The sequence below is a fragment of the Phaenicophaeus curvirostris genome, chromosome 3 (genome assembly GCF_032191515.1).
Source record: "Phaenicophaeus curvirostris isolate KB17595 chromosome 3, BPBGC_Pcur_1.0, whole genome shotgun sequence".
Classification (NCBI taxonomy): Eukaryota; Metazoa; Chordata; class Aves; order Cuculiformes; family Cuculidae; genus Phaenicophaeus; species Phaenicophaeus curvirostris.
In genome coordinates this window covers 73532866-73540740 of record NC_091394.1, presented here as the reverse complement: position 1 = coordinate 73540740, position 7875 = coordinate 73532866, and positions in this window count along the sequence as shown.

Sequence of the window (7875 nt, the reverse complement as noted above, 5' to 3'; positions counted from 1 at the left end):
GAACTCATTTAGTTACATTAAGACTGGAAAAGAGAATGTAGGACTTGAGTAAGTAGAAACAAAGCAAAATACCAGCAAATTTTGTGATTTTTCCCTGTGTTGAGATGAATTGTAAACTTAAACCATAATGATTTGCAAGCTGATTTTTTTTCAAGGCAACATTTAATGGGGGTCTGTGTGGAAACTAGTTTTACATATTTAAAGGACTCAGAATCTTGCACAGTTTTGTCACTTTACTGTGAACTGACAGATATAAGTGTGCAGTTAAAAATGCTTGTACTGCCAATCAGTTGTTTCAGAATCCCCACAAAAAAGTTAAAACATCAAGATTTGAAAAAAAAAAAAAGGTTACTTAGGTCTAACACTGGAACAGAATGGTGAAGTCATTTAACTTGTAGACTGCCATTCCTGGGAGGTTTTTCTTTATCACAGGTCAGAAGTCCAGCTGCTCTTCCCGGTTCATGAAGATTGTCGACATCTTAAACCTCAACTTTCCATTTTCCAATTTTTCTTCTGTATTTATAATTTCATCCCTTGAATTTCATTCACCATCTACTTAACAATCAGATTTGACAAGAAGATCAGGTTAATTTTAGTTAATGAATATACTTATTTCTCTATTAGAGTCCTAGTGAATGAAACGACATCTTGCTTTGCCCCTCATGGTCGAACCACTCAACATATATCACTATTTAGCAGTTTTTAAAGGATTTCTAAGCATCACGGTGGAGTGGGAACAGCCTTGAGCTATTTAGGAGAAAGAGCAGGTAACCAAGAGTTCCTCTTTCAGCTCACATTTATGAGACTTTGAAGGAAAGAGTTTAATGACTTCTTTTTCTGCAGCCTTGAAATGTTCCAACAACATATCACTAAGTTTTATCATTATCACTCCTATTTGGATGGCCAGGCATTTGAAATGGCTGCTATTACATGCTTTGCAGTTTTCATGCCAGATTTTAAACATTGAAATATCTGTTTGTGCAGTAGTTACTATATATCATTAATAACTTGGCTTAAAATGTACATGAGCTATTTTTCCCAACAGAAACTTAAGTAAACAAATATAAGGATATATCATACTTGTAAAAAGGAGTAAAATACTGCTGAATTATGATGCTCTGGTTTTCCTATTATGTCAATATTTTTATCATGTACTCAAAATCAAAACATTTGCAGAAAAACTAAGCCTTTCTATGATTAATGTGTTACAAAATTTCAATATAATTAATTTCTATTGAAAAAACACTGTGAAATAGAAACTGTGTTTATCACTTCACCAGGCAGTGCTGCTGCAACTTTGTTAAAGTTACTCTTTTCTTAGTTTCATTTACACTTACAAGTATTTTTACTTAGTGTGGGTTTTCTAATACCAACATTTGTTGTTTGTGCATCAGGTTGCCAAGCCCTTTATACAGTGGGAATAATTCAAGATTATAATGATATCCCCTGAAATAAATTATTTAATATATTTCTTGAAAAAGGAAGTAAAGGAACTCTTCTGGGTAATTGGTGTGCAGCAATCCACAGCACCAGTTGTATATTCATTTTTCTCCAATGTATGCAATTATCCACTCAGCCTGTATCCATTAATATTATTTTTCTTCCTAAGCTGGAAGTACATAAAACCATTAGAAAATAATCCAAAGAATTCTATTTGCTGAATAAATTTTAATTTGCATGGCACCAGGAATTTTTTATTAATGGGAAATAAATTATTGCAATCTTATGGAAGGCGACAAGTTAATAGCTTTGCAAAAAGTAATGGAGAGAAAATGATCTTGAAAAGGTCAGGTCTCCTGTCACAATGTCTTTATGCACAATTAAAACAAGTCAAGAAAGTGGCTATATAATCAGGACCATGAATATGCATTATATCCTAATGAGAGTGTGAAGATGGAGATGGGTTAGTGCTAAAGTCATGGTGAGGTGGTGACATAAAAATGGTAATTTGTGATGTAGTATTTAACTATGTACTCCTGCTTCCTTTGGGAGAATTAACTCATTGCTACCTGACTATTCATTATTTTACCTTTATCAGTGCACTAAGTGAGAGAAGACTTCTCTGTCAGGAGCACATAGGATCTGATTTACCCTTATATAAGTATGGACCCTATAGTTATGATTGTAAATTACAAAGTACCTCTTTGATATCACTGCAAGATCTCCAGAACATTTGTTATCCTTGCATTTTTAATTATGGAATCTGAAAGGCATTTTCACACAGTAGATTTAATACAGCATGACTTGATATTTCTAAAACCATTTTATTTCCTAAGAGGCTGCTGTGCCAGGGAGGCACCCACCTTTGAGTGGAACTATTGTAAACCTCAATGGCTCTGGCAGCATCTGTGCAATGAGGAAGCTCTGCCCTCCCACATGCATGTTTGATGCCAGTCCCCTCTACCTCCTTTCGAAAAGAAGAGATGGGACTTTGCAGAAGCAGAAAAGGAGAGTCATGCCTTTGCTTGTGAATGCACCACAGTTCCCCTTAGGAAATCTGTTTTGAAATATGCCTGGCTAGAAATTTGCATCTACAAAAATAAATTAACTTCCCTGGTAAGCACTGCATTTCCTCTTGGTAATGGCTGTTTCAGTGGTCCCAGTGTTGCTAATGGGTGCTATTGAGTCATGGTGACTATTCTACACTGTAATTGAAAATCAGTATGAACATTTTGATTCAGTGGTCATTTAATAAAAGTTAATGATCACTGAACAATGAATCTGATTAGCTAATGGCAATTTAAAGGTTTATAACACCTCTCACAGTGCTGCTTATTTGGGTATGCTATTAGAAGTTACTCTCTAAAAGCTTGGTTTATGCTCAAAAATAGAAATAACTTGGCGGGAGGGGGGGAGGGGCAGAGGGGACAGATGCAGCTGCCATCCTATAATGCTCTGTTTGGGTGGCAGAGTCATATTCTGTGCTGATTAGATTTCCATAGACGGGCACTTAGCCATAGCTCTTCACACATCTTGGCTTACTTAGTCACTACTTTTCGTGGTTGATGCTTGCTACTTTGCCCATCATAGTATAGGTTTCTTAACTATAATATCATCAGATGTTATAAATGAGAAGACAATGCTTATCAGGATTTCTTTATACTTTTGCTGTTATAAGATTAAGCTCCAAAACTTACACAATGAGCAGAAAACAGGCTACATATACAATTTACAGTTTCATGTCCTGTTTGGTCATTGCAGGTGAGTAAATTAATCATCTGGACCTGTCACTAACACCCTCTTTCGCCTTGAGCAGACTTCACTGTCTCCTTGTTTCCAGCTCTCCCTTTTGTAAGACACCATTTAGAATGTTCCTTATCTGGGATGAACAAATTTCAGCTTGACTGTGCCCAGAGCAGATGTAGTACAGCACCTCTTGCCACAAATATGAGAGATTTTCTTCCCTGGATTCAGACTTGGAAGCATTTGTGGGTATATAAAATTTTGAGGCAGCAGGTGCAGAGCTCTAAACAAAGTACCTGTAGCACTGGAGGGGTTTGTCCCTCAGCAGGTGTTTCATTGTCCACATAGATGATTTTCCATCATCTTCCAACAGTCCTGGAAGACTGGGGAAGTCCCACTGGACTGGAGGCTGGCTGATGTTGTGCCCATCTACAACAAGGGTCGCAGGGAGGACCCAGGAAACTACAGGCCTGTCAGTCTGACCTCAGCACCAGGGAAAGTCATGGAACAGGTCATCTTGAGTGCTATCCTGAAAAATAATGCAAGATAACTGGGTGATCAGGCCCAGTCAGCATGGGTTCACAAAAGGCAGGTCTTGCCAAACTAACCTGATTGCCTTCTATGACAAAGTGACTCGGCTACTGGATGAGGGAAAGGCTGTGGATGTATCTTCCTGGACTTCAGTAAAGCCTTTGACACAGTTTCTCACAGCATTCTGCTTGAGAAGCTGTCAGCCTCTGGCCTGGACAGGCGCACACTCTCCTGGGTGGAAAACTGGTTGGATGGCCGGGCCCAGAGAGTGGTGGGAAATGGTGTGAAATCCAGCTGGAGGCCAGTGACAAGTGGGGTTCCCCAGGGCTCAGTGCTGTGTCCAGCCCTGTTCAATGTCTTTATCAATGACCTGGATGAAGGCATCGAGTGCACCCTTAGCAAGTTTGCGGAATACACTAAGCTGGGTGGAAGTGTTGATCTGCTGGAGGGTAGGGAGGTTCTGCAAAGGGATCTGAACAGGCTGGACCGCTGGGCTGAGACCAATGGCATGAGGTTTAACAAGGCCAAATGCCGGGTCCTGCACTTGGGGCACAACAACCCTATGCAGTGCTACAGACTAGGAGAAGTCTGTCTAGAAAGCTGCCTGGAGGAGAGGGACCTGGGGGTGTTGGTTGACAGCCAACTGAATATGAGCCAGCAGTGTGCCCAGGTGGCCAAGAAGGCCAATGGCATCTTGGCTTGTATCAGAAACGGTGTGACCAGCAGGTCCAGGGAGGTTATCCTCCCTCTGGACTCACCACTGGTGAGGCCGCTCCTCGAATACTGTGTTCAGTTCTGGGCCCCTCACCACAAGAAGGATGTTGAGGCTCTGGAACGAGTCCAGAGAAAAGCAACAAAGCTGGTGAGGGAGCTGGAGAACAGGCCTTATGAGGAGTGGCTGAGAGAGCTGGGGTTGTTAAGCCTGGAGAAGAGGAGGCTGAGGGGAGACCTCATTGCTCTCTACAACTACCTGAAAGGAGGTTGTAGAGAGGAGGGTGCTGGCCTCTTCTCCCAAGTGACAGGGGACAGGACAAGAGGGAATGGCCTCAAGCTCCGCCAGGGGAGATTTAGGCTGGACATTAGGAAAAAATTTTTCACAGAAAGGGTCATTGGGCACTGGAACAGGCTGCCCAGGGAGGTGGTTGATTCACCTTCCCTGGAGGTGTTTAAGGCACGGGTGGACGAGGTGCTAAGGGGCATGGTTTAGTGTTTGATAGGAATGGTTGGACTCGATGATCCGGTGGGTCTCTTCCAACCTGGTTATTCTATGATTCTATGATTCTATAGCTGTGTGTTTTAATTTTTATATTGTCTCATAAATGTGTGGTTGGTCATAGAGACTGCAGCCTCAGTCCATATCATCAGACCCGGTTGCAGTTTCCAGCCTTTGAGGTTTCCAAACAGATAGATGCAGCTCAACCTACCAGTTTAATGTGTGCTTTGAAGGAAATGCTCAGTCAAGGAAACCTGCAAAAGTGAAGTGCACGAACTTGGAGTGTGAATGCTATTTACTTGTCTCGGCACTCTTCCAGAGGTCTGCGAGATTATCTGATCTCCAACCTCAGAAGGACATTCTGTGGAGTATGTCTCCATGTTAGAATTTAGCTGCAGAGGTCCTTGAGCAAGTAAATCTTCAAGATACTGATTCTAACCATTTTACTCAGATCTGGAAGTATGATGGTCACAGTCAGAGAAGCAGGTTTTATTAACTAGGACTGAGAGCCAGGCAAAAGATGTCTTGCAAATTCTTGACCCAAGCTGGTGTAGATGCAGACACACAGGCATTGTGGGTGGCTCAGCACCCCATGCACATAGGCATCCTGCTCCCAGCTTGGCCTCTGCTCTCTCATTCTTGCTACAATGGTCCTTGTCTTTGGCTTGATCTACTGATGTGCTTCAGCAGGTGACTGGGGAGGAATGGTTGCCTACACCGCCAGCCCCTGCCTACATCCAACAGGGCAGGGCAAAGTACTCATTGGGTCCCTGTCACATTATCCCAGCTTGAAAAATCAAGCCAATACCCTAAGGTTTGATGGACAGATTTTCTAAACTTTGACCAGTCACTTCATCAGTGGGTCAGAATTTGTTTGGAGGTATCTCCACTGTATGAAATAGTATATCAGTATGCTGATGAAGGTCACCTGCATTTCTCATTTTCTACTGACCCTGTATATTTGGTTTATGTGCTGTTGAAATACTTCAATGGTATTTCCAGGTACCTTAGTTTTATTGTGGAGGAATAGGAGTCTCACCAAGTTATGCATGTGAGAAGAAATCATCTGCATTACTCACATGGCTGGTTTTGAAATTAGCTGTTGTGACTCAGGGGAAAATATCCAAATGTTTAAATGGATAGTTCAAGGAAAACTTTCGGGTTTGGTACAGTTATGGAAGGGGAAAAAAAATACTGGATGCATACAGAAAGCTGCAAAATAGACCTTTTTTCTTTGCAGGTATGATGGACTTCCCTTATATTAAATCTCATTTTGAATTCTTGCCATCCTAACCAGAAGAAGTGATAGAAAGAATCCAGAGGTGGCCAGTGACTCTGTCCAGGATGGAGAGGCTTCTGTAAATGCTGCAATTGTTTGCTGTTGTTTCTGTGAGTGCTAGAAACAACATTAACATGCACAGCCCTGGTGCTTAAGAATTACAGTCATGCACCAGGACCCTGAGCCTGAACAGCACTGTACAAATACTCAGTCCTGAGGAGACATGTACAAAAGTGGTTATGAGCTGTGCACAGAAAATGAGTGGTTTATGAAAGACACATAGAATGCTTTGAAGGGGGAATTGAAAAATAAATTAAAATATCATCTTACAAAAAGAATCAGGAAATAGTTTAAAAAGTTGTAGGGATAAAACTTCTAATCTAAAACAAAAAGACAAGAGCTATGCAATATGTGCTGACCTTGTGAAACTCATTGCCTCAAGATATAGTTCACATAAAGGGTTTAATAGGATGTTAAAAATGAAGATTAAACCTATGTATAGGTAAAAGAGAACATGTGTGTCCCTTAAATGAGTACAAGAGAATCAGAAAAGAATCTCCTATTAGAGTATCTTCCACAAAACTTCATGCCAGTAACCACTGCCACGAGGAATGTGACTGTGAGCTATTTCACAATGTCAGCACCTATGCTTCTATACAGGAGAATTGTTCCTCACACCCTGCTTTCTCTTTAACTTTGCCAAGAGCCCCTCCTCAACTTTCCGAGCACATCATTTTCCCTAGTGATGTAGTTAATTTTTTTTAATGTACGTGAGGGGGTATAAGGTGAGCTGATAACAAAGAGGGGATTGAAACCAGGAAAAGGCTGCTTTCAGGCTTGAAATAGTAACTTGCCCTAGCTCTATTTCATTTACCATTGAACTTCTGACATACTGCCCTGCAATTTCCACTCATCGTTTTTTTCCACATGCAAGTATAAAACAACTGTACTCAAGTCCTGTCTTTTCCCTGTAGATGAATGCTTTTCATGTTATTTCTAAAACACTTCTCTTTCAAGGTGAAAGTGTGCCAGTTAAGCAAAGTTAGACAAAACAAAGTGCCACACCACTACGGAGAGATCTCAAGGAAATACTGTGACTAACAGGGCATCCTTTCCATGAGTTTCAGCTGTCACCTATGACAACAGCTCTCTGTGACAGGAACTCAGATATATTCTTTGGTATAAAATAAAGTCTAGATTTTTTTCAGACTAAGAAATAACTTTAGATTTTTAATGCTTGCCAAAAATTTGTTAATATTTCTATATTAAATGTATTAATTACTTATCTATTAATTAATATATATTAATATGTTGTCAAATATTTTCTAGTGTTGAGGTCTTGAGAACTGCCTGCAAAAAGGATGTATGACAGTAGCATGCATAAGCTAAAAAGGAGAATGTGTGTGCGTCTGTGTGTATATATACATATATACGTCTGTGTATATATATATGTGTGTGAGTGTGACAGTGTGTGTGTATGTACAAATATAAATTTCCAGTTCCTGGCTCTTTGTGAAGAACTAGTGCAATCTAATAGATGAAGTGTTTGAAATCTGAAAACAATGTTTTGATGGTCAGAGCAGCGAAAGGGGAAGGTGTTAAATATGGCTTATTAGCATTTTATGGAGAAAAAGAAATTCAGAATCCTCATGAGACCAATAGAGAGAGG